The sequence below is a fragment of the Brachycentrus maculatus genome, unplaced genomic scaffold, assembly GCF_059751285.1.
Source record: "Brachycentrus maculatus isolate JH-2025_06_01 unplaced genomic scaffold, ASM5975128v1 h1tg000097l, whole genome shotgun sequence".
NCBI classification, from domain to species: Eukaryota; Metazoa; Arthropoda; class Insecta; order Trichoptera; family Brachycentridae; genus Brachycentrus; species Brachycentrus maculatus.
Window position 1 is genome coordinate 119,413 of NW_028280851.1, and position 14,205 is coordinate 133,617.

At 34.7% G+C, this 14,205-nt stretch overlaps 1 protein-coding gene across 3 annotated transcripts in view; it reads left to right on the plus strand.

The window, feature by feature from the left end:
- tai (basic helix-loop-helix family member taiman) overlaps positions 1–14,205 on the plus strand; it is a 220,435-nt gene that overhangs the window by 33,377 nt on the left and 172,853 nt on the right. For 2 of the 3 annotated variants that reach the window (XM_088258478.1, XM_088258481.1), the window contains exon 1: positions 10,250–10,574. The exons of the other annotated variant lie outside the window; for it this stretch is intronic. The gene's annotated coding sequence lies outside the window, so the exon portion shown is untranslated. Of the gene's footprint in view, positions 1–10,249; positions 10,575–14,205 lie in introns of those variants that run through there. 3 annotated transcript variants of the gene reach the window in all.

Consider the following 14,205-nt stretch of genomic DNA (forward strand, 5'->3'; position numbering starts at 1 on the left):
ATATTGTTGGAAAAAAAAAGGGAAACTGCAATGAGTTATGTGCTTAAACAGTAGGCAGGCGTCGGCGTCGTGTCGTACATTTTTTTAAACCTGACTTTGGACAAGAGACGATAGAAGTTTTTTTTTGGCAGTCAGTGTCAAGTCTTATATTTACTTACAAAAAAAATTATAACTAATAAAAGAAATGCGTTTAGCTTTATCATTTTAGAAATTATGACCGTAATAACAAAAGAAGTTGCTGTACTGATTAGTAAGAGTCGACAGCTTAAGCTATTTGAGAAGGAGATTATATTATTCATACTTTTAGGTTTTTATGATAATAAATAATTAATAAATGATTAATAAAGTTTGATATTTCCGTTTGTCCAATCATCAAGAAGTTTTCAAATTGACATCATTTGATAATTTAAAATAGTGGATATACGCTGGACAGAAATATAAATTTACAACATTTTGAGTGTGTCTAAATACTTGTAATACAAAATCTGGATTATCTCCAATTACAAAAGTTATTTTCATATAATTTTCAAACACACTTAAACCAGCCTATGACGGTCGTCAGCCCCGTAAATGCCCAGACTTCCATATTCTTCTTCATCTTTGATGAGATGTGAAAAATGATATTTCTTCTTCTCCGTATTATTCCTCATTGCTGAGGGTTGTGACCCTTGCAGAAGCAATAACACTTCTCCAGTTATCCCTTGACTGCGCTGCACGTAGCGCTCCAACCACTGAGGTGCCTGCTGCTGCCTTAATTTGATCGGTCCATCGTGTGGCAATCTTCCTCTCCCTCTCTTTCCCTCCAGGCTACCGATCACAACTAGTCGTTCCAGGCTATCCTCGTTGCCACGCGCAACGTGTCCAAAGAACTGGAGAATCCGTCGGGTACAGGTATTGGCCAGAGTTAAGTAAATATCTATTCCGTGTTTGAATGCATACAAATGAGGTTTTATATATTTGAACTTGCTGCTGTTGTTTTACATATGTGCAATACTACATTATTAGGAAATCTAGAGTATGTTAGTCACTAAATTGTTAGTTTTTTAAAACTTTTTATTCTAACAGCTTTATCATTTTGAAAACGGCTTTCGACTAGTATTGCCGGGAAGTTAATGATATCGAAATAAAAATTAATATATTTTTTTTTTATCGAAAGAAGTTCTATAGTTTTTTAAACTACGTAATTTACGCGCTGTCTTATATCTGTAATTCCAACCCCGAGGTGGGTAAAAAAATCTTCCCTTCCACGGGAGTTTCTCTAATGGTTACCTAAGTGCCATTAAATATTCATAAATTCATTAAATAAATTTCGACCTTTTAAGCGCCGGCACGAGATGTAAAATATTGGTTCTAAGAGATTTATGTTATAATAGTTAACACCACTTAGATTTTTTATTTTGTATATTAAATCGACCATTAATGAATTAATACCCAAATCAAAGGCGAAAATACGCCAGAAAAGCTCTAAATAATTATCGGTATAGTACAATGTATAAGAAAATATATCTATATGTTTGTGTGTAAGCATATCGCTCACTCCTTTCAACAGCGTCATATATCAAAAATCGTAAATTTTCAGTGGTGCATATTTTTGGAATGCCTAGAAAATGTACTATATCCCAGCAAAAGCGGTATATTTTTAACTTAATATTTACCCGCTAAAGGGCAGAAAGTGTTGTTTTCGCATTTTGATGAAAAGGTATTGTTTAATTATTTTTTTAAAATACAGTGAATATTTTCAAATGGAGAAAAAACATTCAGGTTTTACCTAAAAAGATCTGTTGCACAGTAAAAAGTTCAATAAGTGGCTGGATATTTATTTTTAATACATTTTATCATACTCTTAAACTTTAAAAACGATCTCCTGAAAAATCAAGTTTTTTGATTTATGACATTGTTGAAAGGAGTGAGCGATATTAGCATCTATTGTTGTAGATAATACATACAAAACAGGTGTGTACACTTGTTTATATATTGTACAAGTTCAATGCTTCTACGCTTACTTGTGAAATTTCGCGGTTCCTACTCACTTTGTTATTATTATTATTTATTTTTTTAAAGTACTTATTTACCTAGTCAGAGGTGCCTGAATTAAAAAAAGAGTACTTGATAACATGGAATTGCACTTATACTCACGTATCATTTATGAAATTATGAATTTTCATAAATTTCGAAACTCACGAGTGGTGAAAACTGCCTATGCCTATGCTTCCACAATGCTTTTGTCTCTGTTACACATTAATAATAAACTTAAGTTTGACATTTTTTGTAAATTGACATTAAATACGTGTAGTAGTAATAAGTTTCATATTATTTTCTAAGAAAACGGATTGACCACTAGTTCTTAAATGCAAAAGTCGAAATAATTCTAACCTTACTTTTGGACTTTTAATGGCATTAACATTTAAAGGGCTTGTCGATTCATATTGTCAGGAAGTAAGTGTTTTTTTTAACGATTTTTACAACGAGTATTTGTTTTTTATCGAATTAAAATAAACATCCAAATATTATTTAAAAAAAAAACACTTGTATTGAACACTTATTGGGTTATTAATTTAAACACGTTTAGTTTCATTCAGATTTTCTCATCTAATTGTATTATATTTGTTTTCATCTTTCGTTCTCGAAACTAGTCGTGTTGACATTAATGATCTAAAAAAGTGGTATTATATGTACAAGTTTTTTTTATATATTTACATCATCATGTTGTTTGACAAAGTTAATGCCTAATGAATAAATACCAAAAGTTACTTCAAACCCTCATCCGCACCCGATGGTGCATAGGGCACATGAAGAAAGGTGATCAGCCTTCCGTTTCAGGTACCAGTGCAAGGTCATATTAAATAAAGATTAATAATTAGATAAATCTCATCTTTGATGAGATGTCAAAAAAATAATATAAAAGTAACTCCTGTAACTGGGGATAATCCAGATTTTGTGAACTAGTAGTTGGACACATTCATAATGTTGTAAATAAAGATTAGACTGAAAAATCACAAATATGTCTTTTGACTCTCTTGGGAATCGAACCCGGGACCGGCATGGTAGCCTAGCGCGGACAAAATATCACACCATAGTTTCATTTATTTGTTTTTAATATGTCGCTCACTCCTTTCAAGAACGTCATAAATCAAAAAACTAGATTTTTCAGGAGAACGTTTTTGAAGTTTAAAAATATAACACAATGTATTAAGAATAAATATCAAGTCACTTATTGAACGTTTTACTGTGCAACAGATCTTTTTTGGTAAAACTTGGAAGGGTTTTTCTCCATTTGAAAAATATTTAGTTTATTTTTAAAAAAATAATTAAACAATACGTTTTCTTCAAAATGCAAAAACAACATTTTCTGCCTTGTAGCGGGTAAATATTAAGTTAAAAATATGCCTCTTTTGCTGATATAGTACATTTTCTAAGCATTCCGAAAACATGCACAACTCAAAATTGACGATTTTTGATTTATGACGTTCTTAAAAGAAGTGAGCGATGTACGAGAGGGTTACATTAGAATTATTGGGGAAGCTGATAGGCGATGACGCGCTGAATATGTCTCGCGGTGGCGGCAGCGGTGGCAGCGGAGGCGGCGGCGGCAGCGGCGGCAGCGGAGGCGGGCTGCGCAGCGTGTGCCGGAGCCAAGCCAGGGTGGCGCCACGCCGGGCGGGGGCGGGAGGGCGTGGCGGCAGGCGCACTGGAGTCCCCCCCGCCCTGCCGCCCCGCCGCCCGCGGGATCGATTGGGCGGCACGTCCACTCGCGGCGGGCGGGAAGGTCGCGAGACGAGCTGCTGCTCTCCACCACAACATGGAGAATGTTGTTTGTTTGTAAATATTATGATGTGCAGAAATCGCACGTGGTCCAACCACCCGCCCACTCGACCGTCAGGATCTTTAACTATTTCGAATCCGACGTTTTGTCAGCGACTGACATTTCTTGTGTAAGAATATTTTGAAGCCTCCAAGCGACGGGAATTAGAAATAAGAAATTTTACGTAGACCAGGCGAATAAGGCGTAGTCTGGCATTCTTTTACCTTTGGCTACCCCTGCGGGAAGCGGCGTGGTATTTAGGTAGTTAGTTAGGTAAAATGAAAATATACAAAATATGTGTTCGACCAATAGCCACTTATGAGATTAAGGCAAGAGCAGGTACTTCCAGAACAAAATCTCGACTTCGAACCTCCGAGATGAAGACTCTCCGGTCCATAACCGGAAACACATTGCGAGACCGAGTAAGAAATACCGACATCCGGAGCATGTGTGCAATGTGCAAGACGGAGGATATCGTGAGGTAGGGACGACAACGAAGGCGATACTGGAATGAACATATAAACAGAATGTCAGACGACAGACTTCCACGTATCGCCCTTCAAGGTAACCCTGTAGGACGCAGACCCCCAGGCAGACCTCCGAAAAGATGGAAAGACAGCTGGGAGTCAACATCCCAAGAGCGACATGCGGAGGCACAAGCAGATCCCTAGGATCTATAAAAAGAAGAAGAAGAAGAAGTTAGTTAGGGCGACTAATATGAATATGAAATTGAATGTAGAAGAGGAGAAAAATATTTTCAAAGACAGTTAAAGCGAAGTAGTCTCCGGGCGACTATTATAAATATCAAATATGAATTAGAAATAAGAAATTGAATGTAGAAGAGGCGAAGAATGTTTGCGAAGACAGATTGGTGCGGTGTTCTATTATCTCTGCCTAACCCTTCGGAGAAGCGGCGTGATCAATATGTTTGTTAGCGAATTCACCCTTGAGGTGATAATTTACAAAAAGCCGCATGATAAATCAGGCAATTATTATTAAAGTAGTAGTGGTGATCGAAACATTAATAATGTTATTTATATTTGTCTGCCCCTATAAAGTAAAAGAATAAAACTTGAATATACCAATACTTCACTATACGGTCGCTCTTTATACGGCATTTCGCTATAACGGCAAAAAAAACTTTTTTTCGATTTCGATATACTTACGAACGAAAGAGACACGAAGGCAAGATAAACAACGTTGGATAATTTTTTTTAAGCCAGGCCCATCCTTAACGGCGAAAAATGATGACGACAGTGATCTGCAGGTTACCATTCCTTCATCTTCAAATTAAAGCTATTTAAAAAAAAATATGTATGTATACATACATACACAATTTTTATGTAACGTGAAGTTGTTTCATTTTTGTTTATAAATTATTGTTTGTTTTTGGAGTCTTGTTATTATTGTATGCACTTTTTATGCATGTATTTTTTATTTAAATGAAATATAAAGATAAAATGCATTTTGAATGATAAACCATGTTACATATTTAACAAATTTGGAACTGATCCCATTGAATTTGTATTTGAATAATTTGAATAATTGATTCCTTATACGGCTTTTCGCTTTGCGGTCAAGTTTCGTGGAACGTATCTAAGCCGTAAAGCGAGATATGGGTGTATCGGCAAACAGCGAAATAATTTATCTTTCAATCTACCATGTATAAATAGTCCGTTCACATTTATCGTTTTACGTGATCACTTTTCACTACCGGTTTCTGATAATGCGATGTCAATTCAAAAAGAATCATCTTTGGAACAGAATCCCTCAGTAGGTTAATGTGATTAATTTTCAAATGAAGTATTTACTTCATCTGACCCTGCTCACTGTCTAAAGCAGGGTCTCCCAACCTTCGATCTGCAGACCGGCGCTAGTTCATAGGAATTTTCCATCGGACCGCAAATGGTCACCCAAATTTAAATACTTCTGCCAAACATTAAAGAATAACGTCATTTAAAACAAGTGCACGCCAATTTCAATGTTTAGACTGCGTTATTGTTCTTAAAATATATTCTTATTTTCAATCTTCTTACGTAGAAAAAAAATCCTTTAACCACTCTCGTTAATTCCTCTCCTTTCCTTCTGCTTCCTGCAAAATCTTTTTTTTTATACCATACCCTTACCCTTTTACTCCCTTCCTCACACACACATACTTCCACTCTTTTTTATTTGATTTTTTATCTCTTAATGGTTTCGAATCTAAACTTTAGATCGTTATTACAACATAAATGTGGAATTGTGTAATTGGCTTTATTTTTATTAATGTAACTATTTTTTATTATATATTTTTTTTAATGTAAAGCTGTGCGATTCCTAAACAAATAATGAAAAATAAAAATCTTCACTTTCGACTACTCATGTGAGAAAACTTTTCGGCCATGCAAATACAGTCAGTTTCTGTGCGTTTTGTTAAAAAAAAAACATGGAAAGTGTGGCGAATTTGGTCCCAGTTAAAAAAAACATTCGACCAGGAAACTAACATCGTACTTAGTTTATATATCATTCGATTGGCATCAGACAATAAGGTTACTGAAGATGGGGTTCAAATTTGGGCACCAGGTGGCAGCGATGAGGGGCTCCAGAATCAAGACGTTTTGCTTGACGAGGACATCATACGTGCTTCCATATATGAAAATCTCGAGCTGACGGCGAGCAGCTGATACCAGTTTCAAGAATTCCACCTTTTAAAGCCGTCTAAGTTTTCATCATAGCCATCTGAGCTGAACAACTGGACTGAAGAAGTCGTCCAGTAAATTTAAAATGGATAGATTGTATCTATGCCAATGCCGAATTAATTAATGAAATTTCTTCCTTATTAGTAGGTACCTGTTATTGTCTATGTTTATTTTTTTAATAATTCCCATGCCGAAAAATAGAAGTGCCAAGAAGTAATTTCCTCAAATTTTGCTTTTCCATGATTTATTAATTAGTTTTCAGTCCCAAGTGTCGTTCTTCACACCTTATCAATTAATAGAGAATTCCCCTTTAAAATTTTTTTAACACATTTATCCTATTTATTTAAATGGTATTAATGCAACCAATTACTCGTAAGTTTCCACCAATTTGTGTATTACACATATAGATAATAATTTAAATAATATAACTTATCTTTGATATGCATTATTTCTTTGTTAAAACCTTTTTCAAATTTGTTAACCTCAAAAAAGTATGCGGTCTTAAAATTGATTTATTGCTAAAAATACTTAGTGTTATTTAAATTTCAAAAAAAAATTCAATGATTTCAATAAATCTCATTTTTTTATAATTTTAAAGTAATAATCATAAACAACACCGCAAAAAATACAGCACGATATTTTTTGTTTTATTTTTGCTCAACAACAAAGCAATATTATAACTTTTAATTTACCTCAAGATTTAACTGCTTATGTGCTTTTGTAATTACAACGAAAATATCGCTACCGGAAACCGAACAGAGCGTAAGCGATACTTAGTGATAAAATTGTTTTTTTAAAAGGTTATTCGGTCAAATGTTCGAGGTAGGATATTACGAAAATGACGCTTTATAAATTATCCAAAATTATGATAATTCTTCATCCACTTTTTTTCGTGTCATTCTGAAGTTCTGTGATGCTTCAGACATAAACATCGTCTTCGTTTTAGCGGAAAATTGTATATTAAAGTGTTATATATCTCCCTATCCCTCTATAAATCTCTTTTTGATCTGGCCAAATTTGAGTAACGGTGTAAACACCGAAATACAACCAGACATTTTCAATCGTTATTTATGGATCTAAAAAATGTTTCCATAAAAAAGACTACATGTTTCAGAAGTTAAACTTCCATCATTCAGGTCTGTATAATAACAGACCTGAATGATGGAAGTTCAACTTCTGAAGCATGTAGTCTATAATAAAACTCAAGTGGTAAAAAACAAGTGTTTTCTTTAATCATTGTAACATGTCTTAGCACAAAGTTAATGCCGAAACAATAAATAATATATATTTTTTAATTAAATATTTTTATTGATATTTCAGTATGGTTGGTGAAGTAATTTCAGTGAGGTAAAAATCTTGCATTAAAAAATCATACATTGAAAATATTGTTAATCTATTTTACCATTATTTTTATTTCTCTAAGTGCGTTAAAAGGCACTTCATATTTATTTTTTGTACAGCGACGGTGATATATTATTATTGCCTCCAGAAACCACGACTGTAAATATTGTAAATCTGTTTTCCTCGCGAAAGGAGTTTCATGTTCCTACTTTCTATACACGAGTACGCTGAAGTCTCCAGAGTCCCAAAGGGTTTATCACTAATTGCTTCGCTTCTTACTTCGTTATTTTCATCAAGAAACTAGATATTACAGTACTTCATTAAGGAATATTACGCAGAATAATTTTTAATTCCTGTTTCACAAATTTTCATCTGAATATTTTAAACGGTCAAATACATCTGATGAAATTTTCTAAACGACTCATCAAATAACTTTTCAATGATGTAAAAAAACCTAATTGCTTAACAGTTGAATATTGAAAATTGTTTTACTATTTTTTTCCATTAAAATGTTGAACATTATTCGATACTAAAGCATTTTAAATTATCAAATATTAAGTTAGGCGGATAAAATCATTGTAGACATAATATCGCTCACTCCTTTCAAGAACGTCATAAATCAAAAATTGTAAATTTTCAGTTGTGCATGTTTTCGGAATGCCCAGAAAATGTACTATATCCCAGCAAATGTGGCATATTTTTAACTTAATATTTACCCGTTCCAGGGCAGAAAGTATTGTTTTTGCATTTTGAAGAAAAGGTGTAGTTTATTTTTTTTTTGAATAAACTAGTTATTTTTCAAATGGAGAAAAAACCTTCAGGTTTGACCTAAAAAGATCTGATGCACAGTAAAAAGTTCAATAATTGGCTTGATATTTATTTTTAATAAAATGTATTATATTTTTAAACTTTGAAAACGTTCTCCTGAAAAATCAAGTTTTTTTATTTATGACGTTCTTGAAAGGAGTGAGCGATATGTCCATATATTATATGGAGAATATACATATATAATAAATTTAACTTCGAGTCCACTTTTGAAAATATTCCCATTGTGATTCATTTGTCGTCTTTCTCTCTTCCAAAAAAAATATTTTTATACAAATATCAAATCGCAATAATTTTATTTGAATTTTAATAATTTAAATGTAATAATTTTATTTTAATTTTAACGACCTGATGATGGAATAATTTTCCGAATCCGGTAGTCACAAATAAGATGTTTTAAAAAAAGTGGTATTACACAAAGTAAACAATGGATGGTAAGGAGAGTGTTTTATGTAGAGATTTTCGCCTGTGTAATATAGAATATACTGTACATAATACCTATGTGTTTAGAAATTTTAGATGAATTAAAAATAATATACATAATATGAGGGATAATGATTTTGACTGGATAAAACATTAAGCAGCGTAGCTTAATGCTTTATCCAGTCAATGGCACAATAAAAATCTTAGAAATCTAAATTTTACATCGTGTTTAAAACAGAAAAAATAATTAATTCATTAAACTCCTTGACGAAGAACGTTTCATCTTCGGGAATTTACTGTTTTATATCTATGACAGATCGAAAAGTGCCATAACAAGGATACGTTTTTTTACTGTTCTTCACAACTTTTATAGATTAAGCCTATATTTACGTAAGTAATAATATAAGTAAGTTTTCTGTATTTTTATCGTTTCAACCCTAACTCTATCCTTGTATATTTTTTAAGTCGGAGTAAACTATGTTATTGTTAACGGCAATTTCACTTTTCTTTAAATTTACAATATTTTTAGTGTGTCCAAATATTTGTTCACAAATTTGGACTATTTCCGCTTAGGAGCTATTTTATCCATTTTTTGACATCTCAACATAGATGAAAGTCTGGGTATTTACAGGGCTTACGACCGTCATAGGCTGATTAACGTGATCACTTTACACGCGTGTAACATTCACGTTAATGCCAAGACTTCCATATTATTCTTCAACTATGTTGAGATGTCAAAAAATGTACAATTTAACTCGCTTACAAAATATTTTAGAGCACTACAGCAGTAGACAGTGTATTGTTCATTTCTCCAGGGATCTGGGATTTGAACTAATGTACACCTACTTCTAAAACGAATCTTTTTTGCCTAAAATATTTCATCTAAGATACTCGTAGCTTTTGTTTTTACCATTGTCGACTCCGATGGTCAGTGTAGTGATTAGTCTTGTTCGTGTATCAGAATATAATATGACCAAAGTACAAACGAATCGTACGAATTCGACGTGATGGGAATTAATCGAATGTTCCTTCAAATTATGCATTTGAGTGTCTCTCGGCTTCTGTTTATGTGTCGAAATACGAATTTTGCAATGCGGCACCGCCAGCGCCATGAGTGCACGAGTGGAGCGGCAGGGAGGGGGTGGGGGGTGGGGAGAACTGACAGCGACAGGCAGCGCACTCTGCCGCCAGTCGCGCGACACGCCACCGGCCGCCCGCTGTCTGCGTGTCACGTCTCGTCTTGTTATTGTCATTTCGCACCGAAAAATACGCAATTCCCGCGATGTGTAGCCCGAGTTTGTGCTCTGACATGTGTGTTTAAGCGTTAAAAGTGCCACTTTGTGCGGTGTCCCAGTGAAACGGTCGATAAACGGTGTTGTGTATCGAAGTAAATAAGACACACATACATACATCGGTGTGTGCCTGTGTAAAAGTCTCCACGCGGTTACGTCACATGTCCGAGTTTGTTTGGAATTTGAAGGCGCTGGAACGGAATCTGTTCGGAGGTGAGGAGCGGTGTCTTACGGGTCTGTCGGTCGGGGGCGGCGACCCGCCGGGGTCCGGGACCCTCGGGGGCTCGGGGGCTCCCGGGGACCCGGCTCCCGGCAGATATCTCGGCCGAGCGCGAGCCACTAGCGAGTCGCCATGTTTAAACTGTCAGCCTGGCCGCCTTCGCGGTATTTTGTCTGCAGATTGACCATATTACTAGGATTTATCACGATTATAATTTAAGAATAACGTGAAAGATTTTTCCCACCGTATAGTTCGAACATAACAGCGACAGGACCCTGATACTGTGCAATTTACTGCTTGTTTTGGTGTTAGTGTGCCCGTATCGCCGCAATGGCGCAACCGCGACTATGTTCGGAGCGATGTCACGGTAGAATTACCGCCGTCTGACTGGGATGTATTTATTTAACGAATCTTGCCCATTCCGATAATGCTTCGGAGTAATATGTTTTATCAATATCCACTCTGTTAAGAAATGCCACCACCGTGAGGGTGTTATGGCTGGTTCAACGACAAATTCTAGGAATCCGTCCAGTTTGACACTTGGTCCGGCGGTCGATCGCGGGCCGGCTAGCGCCATGCCGAGCGCGACGGTCCGCATTGAGCTGCTCACATTGACGTTTCGAGATAAATAAAACAAATCCACAAATGATAAAACCTACACTTCGGCGTGCTGTTGATTATTTTACATCGGTTGAATATGAAAACGTGCGACTAGTGTTTATTTACGATTTTCGGCCAATATTATTCCGAACGTAAATATTTATAAATTGTGCATAGCGCTGTGCCATTCCGCTGTGAAATTCAACTAGCTATACAAACATAGTTTGTATACTGCATTATATCATCTATTTGTATTGAATTTGTGTTTTCGTTGACAGACTAGAGAGTTCTCATTTTAGTTTAATGTATTGTAGTATACCTACGATAAACAGGGGTTTTGTTGACACCGCCAGAGTTATTGACCCTTCTGTTTTTATGAGTGACCATTATTGAATATTAGACATATTGAAATGTGTATCCCTTTACTATGCCTTGAATATACTTACTGCCTATAATAGTACCGACTGTTTTTTTCCATTCAGCCATGCTCTGATATTTTTCTCTCTTATAAAGACACTATTTCATATGTCCAATGATATGTGCGAGTGTTTATGCCTAGAATTTTCACTCATAAATTACATGAAACTATAGTAACTTTAAACATAAAGAGTAAATCCACTCACGAGTAGGCATAGGCTATGAAACTTAAAGTTGAAGCCTGAGTAGGGTCATGATAAGCGGTGTTGCATAAGCCGTAGCTAGATTTCAGTCACATGGACGTTAGGTAATTCAAAACAAATCTTATTATTAGTCTAATTAAATGATTGTCTTCAAATTCTCTTCTTAATCTTGTTATTATAACGCTCAAACCACACTAATATGAACTATTATACATTTTTTTACATCTCAACATAGATGAAGAACTATTTGGAAATCTGGGCATTTACAAGGCTTGCGACCTGTCATAGGTTTGGTAACCAGCCTAAGACAAGTAAGCCCAGTAAATGCCCATACTTCCATAATCTTCTTCATCTTTGTTGAGATGTCATTTTTTTTTTAAAATAACCCTCAATTTGTGGTAATCCAGATTTGTGAACAAGTATTTGGAAACACTCGAAATGTTGTAAATGAACTATGTATTATGTTACTTGGTTACTTGGTTTTAGAAAAATAGTCTAGAAAAATATATATACATATGCCCACTATTATAGGACTGATTTTTTTTATTGTTTACGTGTTTTTTTTAGATGTTGGAAACAGGTTTATTTACCATGTCTAGCCAAATTCTAGTGTGTCAACTGCTATACTCCAAAATGTCTACGGTGTTAATATGTAAATATTGTTTTTCCAATTTATTTTTATCTCACGAATATGTTTAAACATTTGAAAGCAAAAAAATTAATAAACTGATTATTAATTTACATAACAAACAATAAATTACATTTGCATAATAAATGGTTTAGTCGTAAATCAGTATTGACTGAACCAACCCGCTAAGTGCGACAATGAGCGGGGTCTTTAGTTATTTTTTGACATCTCAGCATAGATGAAGAAGAATATGGAAGTCTGGGAATTTACAGGACTGAAGACCGTCATAGCCTGGTCACTTTACACAAGCGTAACATTCACCAATTCTACCCATGATTGACAACCACACTACTTAAATTCTTGGAACTTCTATATGTATATTGTTTACAGTCGAAACATATTGCTCGAAGAATTTCACTACAGACATCTATGAGATGAAATAAGATTTTTATTGAGCAGAAACTGTTATTAGTATGTTAGGTCCGAATCCTGGATTATAATCACATACATGAGAAACAACAGAAAATATAATTTTCATTTTGGATACACTCAAAATGGGGCCTTTTTAGTCTTTAATTTTTTAAGTATAAATTTATCTTACAGGCAGGAATTCAACTCACCACCTAAGTATTCACCCTTGTTTCTGATTCTGATTCTAGAATTGTGACAATAATCTCTAAAATGTTAAAGGCATTTAAACTATGAATTTACTTCTTTTAAATATTATTTTCTTTTCTTTGTAAATTAAAATACGACACTGGCAGAAACAGAAAAATCCTCACTGGGTGACTGAAAAACAAACAATAAAAAAAATACGGTTTGAAGTAAGAGTGCCCGGAGGCGTGGAGTTTTTATTTTTACTATTTCTAATAATAGGGAAAATATTTGAAACCGGACTACTAAAACTTAAATGTACTTAGTTTTTTTTCCATTAATACTTCAAATAAATAAATTTAAGTAATAGCCTGACCCTATTTTAAATATTTTCCCTACTCCTATAAATAATCATGATAAAAACCACCAACTAACTAAACATCGCGCCGCTTCCCTGCAATGGTATGCAGAGAGAATAGAACGCCGCACCAATCTGTCTTTGCAAGCAATCTTCGCAATTCATGCATCTCATACATTCCCGCCGATTATCCGACTCCTGACCTGACCACTTTCAAGTATTACAAGTTTCCCTCGGCCTTCGTCTGCTTCTATATCCGCCTCATAAATTTTACTACATTCGCCTCATATTTTTTTTGCTAAAAAGCAAAATATAGTGTGTTTATTGCCATGAATTTTATCGCCCATACCACTCAAGGGTTGCCCCTTGTAGAGACGAGTAGGTAACCCTATTTCAACGGTATCCGGGTAAAGTACATTTTGAGTGGTGCTTTATTAATGAAAGGGATTGTAAATACCATACGAACAATTAGGTGTAATAAGAAGCGGAATAAACATTGATGAATTGCAAATTAATTTCACCGTGTTCCTCTTAAATATTTGATGAGCAAATGGGTTGATATGATTTTCAGAAATGCTAATTAAATCTTCGATCAAAACGTGAATTTATTTGCGTGCGGTTGAGTTTGATTTGGAAGAGGTTGATTACGATTTGTTAAAAGGTCAATTTTTAAGGTGGCGTGTACATGTGGAACGAATGGATAACGAGTTACAGTATATATTAAAAAAGAACTCCACCGACAAGACACACAAAGTGGCTTGGTGGGTCTCTGAAAAAAAAAGTTCTAAATGTGTAAAAATTGTGATTTAAATGAATGTATATAA